General features: G+C 42.0%; 1 pseudogene; it reads right to left on the bottom strand.

The window, feature by feature from the left end:
* Window positions 1–297: 297 nt before the first annotated feature.
* LOC116972574 overlaps window positions 298–14265 on the bottom strand; it is a 67101-nt pseudogene continuing 53133 nt past the window's right edge.

Genomic DNA, 14265 nt, shown 5'->3' with positions numbered 1-14265 from the left:
AGTGGCACAGCGGTGAAGTTGCTGCCTTACAGGGCTTGCAGCACCGGAGACCCGGGTCGATCCTGACTACGGGTGCTGTTTGTATGGAGTTTGTACGTTCTCCCCGTGAGCTGCGTGGGTTTTCTCTGAGATTTAAAGTTTCCTCCCACACTTCAAAGACATACAGGTTTGTAGGTGAATTGACGGTATAAGTGTACATTATCCCTAGTGTGTGTAGGATTGTGTTAATGTGCAGGGATCGCTGGTCGGTGTGGACTCGGTGGGCCGTATCTCTAGAACTAAAACTAAAAAAACTAATTAGATATCAAACTTGATCTGATAAGATCAGCAATTAGATAATGCATATAGGCAAACACATAAACAAATAAATAAACAAATAAAAATAAAAGCGAATGCATTAAGGGTTTTTCATTAAAAATTCATTTGAATCCTTTAATTATATTCTATTGCAGAAAATAGATGGAATAGAGAGAATACTGTAATTCATGTTATATTATCCAACATAAAACTTTGAGTTACATTATTCACTACAATGTTGGGCAAAACTGCAATTTATATGGGATCCATGTCTCCAAGAAATAAAATGCTGTAAACAAATTTAAAAAGATAAGTGATAAACAGGCAAGCATTTAACAGAATATTGAAGGCAGGAATCCTATCTAATATAAAACCCTGAATGGTTTAAATCACAATATTCAGCTTAAGAATGCAGAGTTTGTTATTGACATTTTGGTATCTCTTTTATTTTTTATATTCATTACTTTTTTGAGGACTCAGCCAAGCACTGGTATCTGGTTATGATGGTGATGGGTGCATTCCTGGATGTATATAAAAATATATGTAAAAATGTATATATATATAAATGAATAGCAGAATTGGGCAGTGGGCAGGTGCTATAGACGCTCCCGCCCCCAAGTGTCTTGGGCAGATGGGGCTCGTCAGCCTGGGAAGGCAGTCCATCTAGGAGAGGGAAAACTCTGATTTAAAGCCTCCACTGCCTTGTGGCCATATCCAGTCATGGAAAAGGCTCCAAGAGTAAACCTCAAGAAAATCTAGAGTCGGAGCCCCTAAGGCAGTTTGTATTTGTCTACAACCTCGCTCTGGCAGCTCCTGTAACGGCGATGGTGCCAAACCGTAATGGCCCTGCCATTCCTTTGGATCGATCAGCGACTTGGAGAGGGGGGACGTGCTGCTTGGGCAACAGCCTGTCCTCCATATGACATCGCCCAGGCTTGCATCCGACCAGGATGCATCACCCATGGTCAGTCATGACCAAGGGGGGCCTACTAAAGTAGAATTCACAAGGCTGATATTCCTGTCCATCTGGGTTCCGTGTCCAAGCAATTGTCCACTAAACTTAAATATTTGGCTTTCTATTCCATTCATCTGTGTAATTTATAACTGTGGTGGAAATGCGTTCTCTAAGAGAGATTCTAGCAGGATCCTCTTCTCTCCCTCACAGTTAATTAGTTAGTTTGTTTAACCTATTGTCACATGTACAGTGAAAAGTTTTTTTTTGTTGCATGCTATCCAGTTAATGGAAAGGCTATACATGATTACAATCAGCCGTCAGATACCGCGTGCCAGTGTACAGATTCAGGGCAAAAGGAATAACGTTTAGTGCAAGATAAAGTCCAGTGAAGTCCGATTAAAGATAGTTCAATAAGTCTCCAATTAGGTAATTGGTAGGTCAGGACCGCTCTCTAGTTGGAGCAGTTGTCTGATAACAGTTTGAGTAGCTGCCCATTATTCCTACTTTTTGTCAGCCAGTTTTCTACGTGGATTAATAATTTACCTTCGGCATGAGGGAATTTACAAAAAGCCTTTTCGAAGTTCATGTAAGCAATAGACACTCCTCTATCCATTAAAATAGTCACAGAAACAGGCCCTTTGGCCCGCCGAGTCCGCACTAACTGGCGATCCTCGCACATAAACACTATCCTACACACACTAGGGACAATTTACACTCCCAAGCCAGTTAACCTACAAACCTGCACATCTTTGGAGTGTGGTAGAAAACTGAAGATCTCTGAGAAAACCCACGCGATTACGGGGAGAATGTACAAACTTCGTTCAGACAGCACACGTAGTCGGGATCGAACCTAGGTCCCTGGCACTTCAAGCGCTGTAAGGCAGCAACTCTTCCGCTGTGCCACCCTTGGAGTTTCTAAAGAGCTGAGCAGAAAAAATAGTTTCTGCTGCAGAGTGTGAAAGATGCATCTTCTAGATACGCTGGGACGCATCCTCAGTGATGTGACCTGGGGTCATCGGGTGTTTTGGGTCTCACAACATCAGACACCCTCGCCCAGGCGACCAAGCCAGGGTTGCGTCCCTAGTGGCTTTCTCTGCGGCTTTGCTTGCGGATTGAATGGCCCTCTTCTTTGCAAGCCCCGTAATGCCCAACTGGTTGAGGACTTTGCAGAGTGAGCGTGCTGCAAAGCCTCTGCAGCCCACCTCTATGGGCTCATAGTATGTCTTCCAGCCTCTGTCCTGGCACATCTCCACTAGTTCCTGGTACTTTGCGCGTTTCCTCGCATTAGCCTCTTTCCAGGGCACTGTCAGCTCCAGAATGATCAGCTGTTTTGTCACTTCAGAGGTGATGATCATGTCTGGCCAGAGTGATGATGCTGTGATGTGCTGTGGAAATTTCAGATGTTTGACGTGCAGCTGCCAGTCAGTGGCTGTGTAGAGGAGGCCCGTCCTTGTTTTTGGTTGTGGTCGAGGCTTCTCTCCAGCTTTGACAAAAGTGATTGATTTCTTTGGGGCGTGGTGGTGTTTGCTGTTACCGATGGCAGTGGCTATGCTCTCAGCAACCACCTTGAGCACCTGGTCATGGTGCCACCGATAGCGACCTTCCTCAAGGGACTTTGGGCAGCTGCTGAGGAGATGTTCTAGTGATCCTCCTCCAGAGCAAAGTGAGCAGGAAGGTGTCTCGCTCTTGCCCCAGACGTGGAGGTTTGCTGGGCTTGGTAGCATCGTAGACAGCTTGGACAAGGAACCGGACGCACTGGAGGTCTGCATGCATGACCAAATAATCCTGCACTATGGTATGCTCTCCCACCTTGTCCACGCTCCCTGCTGCCTGAGCCCCACCATCCTGCTCACACGATTTTCCTCCACACCTGCTCGGACCTCTTCCTGGATAAGATGGTGTCTCTCCTTGCCCTGAGCCTTGACTTAGGGAAGTATCCTAAAACCGCTCTGCCAGTTGCCATGACTCCCACCAATACCCTTTTCCTTAGGCGTGACTCTGCCACCTCCACTGCTTTCTCCGCCCTCCATTTCCTCCCTGTTCTCACCTCGATGCCCGCTGATGACACCTTCTGGACCGCAGAGCTTCTCTTGTTCGCACCACCATAAACTCTTCCGTGAGGCCACTGAATGAGAGCTGCAAGATGTTACTGGTCCCATACAATGCTGCACTGTTGAGGCTGCGGGGAAGGCTAAGCCACCTGCGGATAAAGCCACTGATCTTCCTTTCGAGGGACTCAACTGTGGTCAATGGATCAGCGTAAACCAGCAGAGGCCACAGGACTCGGGGCAGGATGGAATGCTGATAGATCCAGGCCTTGAATCTGCTGGGCAAACCTGACTTGTCGACTTTGGTGAGCCAGGCTTCAAGGTCTTCAATTGACGGCAGAGTCTTTCAGAGTTGAGTCAAAAACATTCCCCAAATTCTTGACAGGTTGCTCAGTGATGGAGGGAATGCCAGTTCCGGATAGTAAGAAGTGGAATCTGTCGGTCACCTTCAGCACCATGGACCTTGACTTTGTTGGCTTGAAACTCATCCTTGCCCAGGTGATAAGTTTCTCAGGACCTTGTAGGATCCACCTACTTCCTAGGACCGATGTTGTGGTGATGGTAAGATCATCCATAAAAGCTCTTATTGGGAGCTGTCGTACACCAGACTTAGTTAGGGGGCCTCTGCATTCCACCTCGGCTGACTTGGCCACCATGTTCATGGCAAGAGCAGAAAGAATAACAGAAATGGTGCAGCCCGTTATTATTCCTTTTCCAAGCTGATGCCAGTCTGATGTTTCTGACCCAGAAGTCACCCTCAGCTTGAAATTATGGTAATAGTCCAGGATCAGGACCTTGATTTTGCTGGGAACATGGTGTCGGTGTAGTGCAAGCTCAACCAGTTTGTGCGGTATGGACCCATAGGCATTGGGCAGGTCCAACCACAGAACAACTAGGTCGCCTCTGTTTTCATGGGTTTCTCTGATGAGCTGCGTAACTCCTCCAAGCAGCCGGGAACTCCTGGAATCCCACCCTTCCGCACTGAGGGGTTGATGTAGCTGTTTTTGAGGAGTGAGGAGAAACTCAATTAATCTTCGGGGGACAATGCTGAAAAACACCTTTCCTTTGATGCTCAGCAGCGAGATTGACCGAAACTGATTGATGTTCTTTGAGTTTTCCTCTTTCGGGATTCAAACTCCCACAGCATACCTCCACTGGTCAGCAACTCTCCCCCTTCGCCATACCACCTTCAAGATCTTCCATAGGTGTTGAAGGAGCTCTGGGCAGCGCTTGTACACTATGTATGGTACGCCACTAGGGCCTGGAGCAGAGGCTGAGCGTGCCGCCTTGATGACCTCCTCAACCTCCTTCAGACTCCGGTCCTTCAGATTGAACTCTGTAGTTGGTGGGGGGGCTGGGCTGATGAGAGCTTTGTTGGGTTCGAGCTCCTGTTTCCTCATTGGATCGCTCAGGGTGTCATGGAGGAAGCGATTGACTTCATCTGTTGAGCACATGAGGCGGCCACTGCGCTTGTCCCCAAGTAATCGCCTGATAGAGCCAAAGGGATTGAAAATGAACGCAGCTCGCTTCCTAGCTCTGAAAACCTCCAACCAAGAGCAAATCAATGTTACCTTATTATGGAAAGGTATTAGCATATTGTGCCTGGGTAACACCATTGTAATTTCACTAAGGTTACGCTCAATTAATCTCTCTATGGCTTTTTACATTAGTCCCTATTCTCCAATGTAATATTTATCATAATATCCTGCAGAGGTGACAGAAAATTGCCAATATTCGAGTGATGTAATCCTTCTCCTAATCAAACTGACACTGAATGAATAATTGTAAAGCAAAAACCTACTAATTCTACTAATAACCTAAACCTACTAATACTAACACCACATATTGTTTTTTTTTTTTTTTTTTTTTTTGAAAATATTTTTTATTGGAGATAGGTACATAACCAAATTACATCATTACAGTCTTACATTTTTAAATTGATAATATTGTCAATTATTATTACATTGTCTCCAATACTTTTTGCCTTTTTTTTTTTTTTTAAACTAGATAGAACTAAAGAGATAGATGAAGTAAAGAAAGAAAAGAAAGAGAAGAAAAACAAAAAACAAAAACAACAAAAAAAAAGGTAGTTAAAGAAGAATGGAAAAATTTGTTAAAATAAAAAAGACTTCGTTCGAGATATATTCGTACATTTCAGAGTATAGTATTTCATCCATTCTTTAGCCCGCGTGCTAGTCAGGTTCCTGTGCTGAACCATTCTGACCCTTTAAGTAATCAATAAAAGGAGACCATGTTCCAACGAATAATTCCTGTTTGTCCAACAGGGAAAATCTGATTCTTTCCACGTTTAAGGTCTCCGTCATTTCTATAATCCACATTTTGATTGTGGGGGCCGTAGGGCCTTTCCAAAATTTTAGAATTAATTTTTTTCCTGTTATTAAACTATAATCAATAAAGTTTCTTTGTGTTGTTCTAAGTGTTTGATTTAATTCTAATATTCCGAGTATTATTAATTTTGGATCTGGGTCCAATTGTGTGCTGGTTACTTTAGATATTATACTAAAAATATTTACCCAGAATTTTTTAATTTTTATACAGTTTGCAAACATATGAGATAATGTAGCTTCTAAATGTTGACATTTATCACATATAGGTGAGATATGTTGAAAAATTTTATGTAGTTTTGTTTTTGAATAATGTATCCTATGTATTACTTTAAATTGTATTAGAGAATGTCTGGCGTTTAGTGAACACTGATGTATGTGTTGCAAACTTTCTTCCCAAGTATCTTTCGTTATTACTTGATTTAATTCTTTTTCCCATGTTTGTCTGTGTAAGTCCGTCGAGGGAATGTCACTGTCTAATAAGATATTGTATATATAAGATATTAATTTTTCTGTATTAGGATATTTGTTCCAACATTCATCAAGAATTTCTGAATTTCTAATTCGAAAATTTTGGGAGTTCGATTTTACATAATCTCTAAGTTGAAGATATCTGAAATAATCATTTCCTCGAAGTCCATAAGTCTGTTGCAATTCCTGAAATGACCTCCTCAACCTCCTTCAGACTCTGGTCTTTCAGATTGAACTCTGTAGTTGGGGGGGGGGGCTGGGCTGATGAGAGCTTTGTTGGGTTCGAGCTCCTGTTTCCTCATTGGATCGCTCAGGGTGTCATGGAGGAAGCGATTGACTTCATCTGTTGAGCACATGAGGCGGCCACTGCGCTTGTCCCCAAGTAATCGCCTGATAGAGCCAAAGGGATTGAAAATGAACGCAGCTCGCTTCCTAGCTCTGAAAACCTCCAACCAAGAGCAAATCAATGTTACCTTATTCTGGAAAGGCATTAGCATATTGTGCCTGGGTAACACCATTGTAATTTCACTAAGGTTACGCTCAATTAATCTCTCTATGGCTTTTTACATTAGTCCCTATTCTCCAATGTAATATTTATCATAATATCCTGCAGAGGTGACAGAAAATTGCCAATATTCGAGTGATGTAATCCTTCTCCTAATCAAACTGACACTGAATGAATAATTGTAAAGCAAAAACCTACTAATTCTACTGATAACCTAAACCTACTAATACTAACACCACATATTGTTTATTTTTTGAGTATGTGTGTATGTATAAAATATATATATATATATGTGAGTATGTGTATATATACACATTGAACTTTTTTCTCTCCCTCGTTTATCATAATATAATAATAATAATAATAATAATAATAATAATAATAATAATAATAATAATTACAATAATAATAATAATAATAATAATAATAATAATAATATATTTTATTGTCATTGCACATAAGTGCAATGAGATTTGGTATGCAGCTTCCATCCGATGTCATAACTTAAATAACTAATAAAATTTAGATTTAGATACCCAGAGAAACATGGTTTGTAAAAAGAACATTACAACAGTAAAACAGTTCAAACAGACTAAAGTGCAGATGTGTCTGTGCGACGTGACCATCTGAGGGAGACAGTCCATGGGGGGTGGGGGGGACTCAGCAGGGCCAGTTCAGAGCCGCTATAGCTCTGGGAATGAAGCTGTTCCTGAGTCTGGAGGTTCGGGCGTAGAAGGCCTTGTAACGTCTGCCGAAGGGAAGTAGTTTGAACAGTCCATTACAAGGGTGTGAGGAGTCTTTATGGATGCTGATGGCCTTCCTGAGGCACCGTGTGTGGTAGATGCCCTCCAAGGCTGGTAGCGGTGTCCCAATGATCTTCTGCACTCTGTGGACGACGCGCTGAAGAGCTCTCCTCTCCGCCTTCGTGCAGCTGAGATACCACACAGAGATGCCATACGTTAATATGCTCTCTGTGGTGCAGCGGTAGAAGGTTGACAGCAGCTGTTGGGGGCAGACCAGTCTTTTTTAATGTTCTCAGGAAGAACAGTCGTTGCTGTGCCTTTTTGACCAGCGCAGCGGTGTTGGTGGACCATGTGAGGTCCTCTGAAATGTGAGTGCCCAGAAACTTAAAGCAGGACACTCTCTCCACACTGTCCCCATGGATGGAGATTGGGGCGTATTCTCCATTATGTGACCTCCTGTAGTCAATAATCAGCTCCTTGGTCTTAGAGGTGTTTAGTGACAAGTTGTTACGTGCGCACCAGTCCGCCAGGTTCTGCACCTCTGCTCTGTATTTTGTTTCATCACCATTGGTGATCAGCCCAATCACTGTTGTGTCATCTGCAAACTTGACGATGGTGTTGGTGTCGAATGCAGGAACACAGTCGTGTGTGAAGAGGGAGTAGAGCATGGGGCTCAGTACACAGCCCTGTGGTGGGCAGGTGCTCAGGGTGATAGTGGAGGACAGGTGCGGGACCAGTCTCACTGCCTGCGGTCATTCCGTCAGAAAATTCAGGATCCAATCGCATATCGGCGAGCTGAGTCCTAGCTGGTGGAGTTTGGTGATGAGCTTGGTGGGGATGACCATATTGAATGCAGAGCTATAGTCTATGAAGAGCATCCTCATGTACGTGCCCTGTCTATCCAGGTGAGTCAGGACAGTGTGAAGAGCCAGAGAGATGGCATCCTCTGTTGATCCATTTGCCCTGTATGCAAATTGATGAGTCCAGTGAGGCAGGGATGCTGGATTTGATGTGGGAGAGGACCAGCCTTTCAAAGCACTTCATTGGTATTGGAGTTATTATTTAAAGTGTACTATGTTTACATATTCTGTTGTGCTGTAGTAAGTGAGAATTTCAGTGTTCTATTGGGGACATATGACAATAAAACACTCTTGACTCTTGATATTTTGGGATTTCTATCTCCCAGTACAATGGCGTCCATTCATTCTCTCCCACTGCATTCAAACAGCAGAAAGCACAATGGAGGAATTTATTTAGTCAGAGGGTGGTGAATGTATGGAATTCATTGCCGTAGACGGCTGTGGAGCCCAAGTCATTGGATATTTTAAAAACAGGGATTGATACGTTCTTGATTAGTAAGGGCATTAAAAATTATGGGTATAAGACAGGCAAATGGGATTGAGAAGGAAAAATAGATCAGCCATGATCGAACAGCAGAGCAGACATGACCTAATTCTGCTCCAATGTCTTATAGCCTTATTCTCATAAGATTTTCTTTCTGTGTGGCACATTTCTGGGTTCACTGCTCTGCTGTTGTATTGCCCATTCATAGAATGGCAAACTCCTGTTTTCCTTTCATCAATCAAGAAAGGGGGAGATTAGGTAAGAATGGAGAAACACAGGAAAGCCTTGGTCTATTAGAACTCTGCCCCAACAATTTGGCATCTCATGAAGTGGCTCTGTCAATACTTTCTCAGTTAATCATCTTTGGGCTAAATTCAACTTTGTTGGTTGCAGAAAATGGGTAACAGAAAAACCTGCTTTACAATCTGAAGTTGCAGGTGCAGCTGGGAATAAAAACTGGAAATGCTGGATAGGAAACAGAAACAGGATTAATCTTTTTGGTCAAAATCCTTTTGTCATTCTGCCTGAACATTTCTGCATTTTCAGCCTTTGTTTTAGATTTACAGCATTTGCCCTTTTTAAAATATTCACTTACTATTGTTGCTGGGTATCTCACTCGGATTAAACCAACCAAGTTTATTATTTTCTTTCGTTTTCACACTGTAATATTTTCAGTGTACCAATTTTTTGGCAAAATTACAGCTATGGATTACGCTGCCATTTTACCCCCAGTATTTCAGTGCAATCGCACTTCATAAATAAAATAACTGAACACTAATCTGTTTAGAAATATGCATTTGTTTCCTTTGGCATTTATATTATTCCCAAAATTTCTTCTCTCACCCATTAAACTGTAATGACTGATCTTATCGTGATTTTTAAATCTTTAAATTGCATTTATAATTTAATATGAGGGAGAGACTCATATATGTTTGCCACAGGAATGTTAACATTATGTTTGATGAGTCACTCATGATAGCTTCATGTGGGAGCTATAATGTTTCAGTTACAAATAAAATTGGTTGTGTGATAGGCTTACAGTGGGTGCTGTGGAGAGATTTAATTGTAATACTAATTTATTTCTGTGCCTCCAGTGTATAACCTTGAAAAGCAGTAACCTTCAAGTGGATTAAAAATAAGTGATTTCAAGTAAGTTATTTTATTCATTGAAGAACTATTATAAAATTAGCCCAAACAATTAAACTGAAAAAGTATATAATCCTCGGCATCAGTTTTAGAAAGGTCATCATCGTGCTGAGCAGAGTGGAATGTAACAGTGCACTCTTCAGCATAACCTGTGTTCACAAATTCATAAAAGCACAACTCTGATTAATGAACTGATAATTGTAAAATTTTTCAAATCTCAGGTTTACTCTTTATTAAGCCAGCACATCTACATTCAGTCCTATCAGTTTATCTGAAATTTACAGCCCCTTATTTTTCAATGTAAGGTATTGAAAAATTAGTTCTCCTAGTTCTCTGCCAGATCTAACATAAGAATGTAATAACATCAGGAGCTGGATAGGCCAGTTTGTCTCTCAAGCTTTCTCCACTCTTCCATCAGATTATGGCTGATCCATTCTTGGCTTCAAAGCCTTTCCTCACCTCTCTCCAATAGTTAAAATATCTGCCAGCCGCCATCTTGAATATATTTAATGTTTGCTCCACTGCACCCTCCAACAGAAAATTTAAGAAACTCACGATTATCTGAAAGAACATAGCACAACAATAGGCTTTCTAGCCCACAATGTCCGTGCCGAACATGACACCAGGTTAAACTAATCTCCACTTTATTCATCCATATCCCTTTATTCCCTCCATTTCCTGTAAGAAGGAATTTTGCCCCATCGTTGTTCCAAATAGGTGACCTCTTACACTGAATTCATATTCCTTAGTTCTTAATAACCTCACCAAAATAAACATATTATCAGCAATCTCCTCCAAACCATATATATTTCAATAAAATCATCCGGTGTTCTCTAAACTCCAGTTAACATTGGCCCCACTTGCTCAATCTATTATCATACGTCAGCCTCCTCATCCAGGAAAAACCCAGTGAACCTTCTCGGCACTACCTTCAACATAAGTACACCTTTATTATGTATGGCGACCATAGCTGACTTCAATACTCAAGATGTGGTCTCAATAGCACTCTTAGAAATGCGTCAAATCTGCTTTTCTTATTAGTACCTTGCAATAAGGGTCAACTTTCCATTAGACCCCAAATCCCAACGAATCACATTATTTTTTTAGGTGTCATTGTGACTTAGATAACACATAATCCTCCGAAATATCCACCACCTCCAACGGGATCCCACAAATAGCCACATTTTCCCATCTCCAACCCTTTCTGCCTTCCGCAGAGACTGTTTCCTCCGCAACTCCCTGGTTAACTCACCACCCAAACCACCCCCTCCAGAGTGAGGTGAAATTGGAAGAACAGCATCTCACATTTTGCTTGGGGTGCTGACAGTGGTATGAATATTGATTTCTCTAACTTCAGGTAGCCCCTGCATTCCCTCTCTCTCTCTATCCCTCCCCCACCCAAGTCGCACTAACTTCCCTCCAGAGATGCTGTCTATCCCACTGAGTTACTCCAGCCTTTGTGTCTATCTTCGGTTTAAACCAACATCTGCAGTTCCTTCCTACACTTAGATAATAATTACTTTATTATTCTTCCTTCCAAAGTGGATAACCTTATACTTTTTCCATTACATTAGACTCCATTTGCCAATTCATGTCCATCTGCTTAGCAAAATTCAACACAAAGGAAATGTTATTATTGCTAATGTGGCACATATGTTTCATAAGGCAGTTAGGTAGAAAATAATTGATATTGTTTGTCTCTACCTTCCTTGACTTCAGATTTCTTGCATTGTCTTGAAGAGGGAACATATCAAAGTAAAACATACATGACATTCTAATGCAATTAAACGTGAATTTATTAAAATTATTCTATTTTCTACTGAGTACTGTGTTTACAGACCTGTTGTGCTGCTGCAATTAAGAATTTAGTTGTTCTGTTTTAGTACAAATGGCAATAAAATACTTGACTCTTGAATTAATGTGAAACAGTAACATCTGTTTCTAAATTTCCCCAAACACTTTTTGTTCCTTACACTGCTTACAGTCACATCAGAGACTTGGGGATATTTTTACCTTAAGCCTGGTCATGGACTTCTCAAACTAGCAAAGCACTGCAGCTTATCAATACCATCACCATTGTACAAGACAGTATTAAATAAATATTTCTGCAAAAGGATAAACATTTTTTTTTCCAAGGCAAAGCACTCAATTTGAAGTGAAATTATTTCAGTGGCCTTTCTTGTTTGGGTGATTTAGAAACTGTGCTGTGCAGCCTAGGAAGGCTTTAGTTTCAATCCTTGTTTACTCGTTTGCAGCCACACCAGAACAAAGGTAGCTATGGCCTTTACAGATAAAACTGACCGAACCTTCTACATGGGAACCATGGGACATCAATAAAAAATCTCCTAAAACTGACTGCACGCAGAATCAATCATGCACAGATACAAACAAAACTAACCCAGGGGCATGATGTGCATCTCTTTTTCCTACTGATCTCTACTATCATATTTCACAGCATTTTCAAATCGATAGATTCACGAGAACCTATTCACTGGAATGAAAGATTTTCAAGTTGTTAGCGTGGAGAGTTCTTCCCTGTTGATACAGCTTTTTTGTTTGTAAATTGATGACAGAGGTCAGATAAAGTGAGGGCTTACAGGGTACAGGCTGAGCAGAGGTAGGATGATCAAATGTCAGAAGTGTGCATCAATGTGATTTTTATATAAATTAAAAGGGATGAATGGAGAGAAGAAAGCTAAGGGTAACTTCAGAGGTGACTATGGGCAAGGTCAGTTGCCTTTATACAATTATTTTCATAAATGGTGAATGAATTCCTTTGACTGTTTGCCTGGATTTGAGTAAGGGTGGGGGAGACAGCCTACCTGGGGGCAGCGACAGCGGCCGGGCCTCTGGCACAGAGACCGGTCCTGTTGCTCAGAAGGGTAAGGAAAAGAAGAGGAGGGCAATTGTAATAGGGGACTCTATAGTCAGGGGGTCGGATAGGCGATTCTGTGGACGCAGACAGGAGTCCCGGATGGTAGTTTGCCTCCCTGGTGCCAGGGTCAGGGATGTGTCTGAACGTGTCCAAGAAATCCTGAAATGGGAGGGAGAGGAGCCTGAGGTTGTGGTGCATATAGGTACCAACGACATAGGTAAAATAAGAGAAGAGGTCCTGAAAGAAGAATTTAGGGAGTTAGGTAGAGAGTTAAGGAGAAGGACTGGAAAGGTAACAATCTCAGGATTACTGCCTGTGCCACGCGACAGTGAGAGTAGGAATGGAGCGAGGTGGAGGATAAATGCGTGGATGAGAGACTGGTGCAGTGGGTATGGATTCAAGTTTCTGGATCATTGGGACCTCTTTTGGGGAAGGTGCGACCTGTACAGAAAGGACGGGTTGCACTTGAACTCAAGGGGGACCAATATCCTGGCGGGGAGATTTGCAAAGGCTACTGGGGAGACTTTAAACTAGTATGGTTGGGGGGAGGGACTCAAATTGGGAAAGCTAGCAGTCAGTGTGTGAAGCAGGGGGCAGAGAATGGTAGCACTCTGACCCAAAATGTAGGGGAGAGAGAAGAAAAAGAAAATAATCAGAGAATAAGAGAGGGTGGGTTTCTTAAATGTGTATATTTTAATGCTAGGAGCATTGTAAGAAAAGTGGATGAACTTAGAGCTTGGATTGACACCTGGAATTATGATGTTGTGGCGATCAGTGAAACATGGTTGCAGGAGGGCTGTGATTGGAAACTAAATATTCCAGGATTTCATTGCTTCAGGTGTGATAGAATTGGAGGGGCAAGAGGTGGAGGTGTTGCATTGCTTATCAGGGAAGATATTACAGCAGTGCTTTGGCAGGATAGATTAGAGGGCTCGTCTAGGGAGGCTATTTGGGTGGAACTGAGAAATGGGAAAGGGGTAGCAACACTTATAGGGGTGTATTATAGACCGCCAAATGGGGAGCGAGAATTGGAAGAGCAAATATGTAAGGAGATTGCAGATATTAGTAGTAAGCACAAGGTAGTGATTGTGGGAGATTTCAATTTTCCACACATAGACTGGGAAACACATTCTGTAAATGGGCTGGATGGGTTGGAGTTTGTAAAATGTGTGCAGGATAGTTTTTTGCAACAATACATAGAAGTACCAACTAGAGAAGGGGCGGTACTGGACCTCCTGTTAGGAAATGAGATGGGTCAGGTGGCAGAGGTATGCGTTGGGGAACAGTTCGGGTCCAGTGATCACAATACCATTAGTTTCAATATAATTATGGAGAGGGACAAAACTGGACCTAGGGTTGAGATTTTTGATTGGAGAAAGGCTAACTTTGAGGAGATGCGAAAGGATTTAAAAGGAGTAAATTAGGACAGTTTGTTTTATGGGAAAGATGTGGAAGAGAAATGGAGTACATTTAAAGGTCAAATTTTAAGAGTACAGAATCTTTATGTCCCTGTTCGGTTGAAAGGAAATCGTAAAA

The sequence above is a fragment of the Amblyraja radiata genome, chromosome 4, assembly GCF_010909765.2.
Source record: "Amblyraja radiata isolate CabotCenter1 chromosome 4, sAmbRad1.1.pri, whole genome shotgun sequence".
Classification (NCBI taxonomy): domain Eukaryota; kingdom Metazoa; phylum Chordata; class Chondrichthyes; order Rajiformes; family Rajidae; genus Amblyraja; species Amblyraja radiata.
Note: the sequence above shows the minus strand (reverse complement) of the source record. Positions and strands in the feature narration are given on the sequence as shown.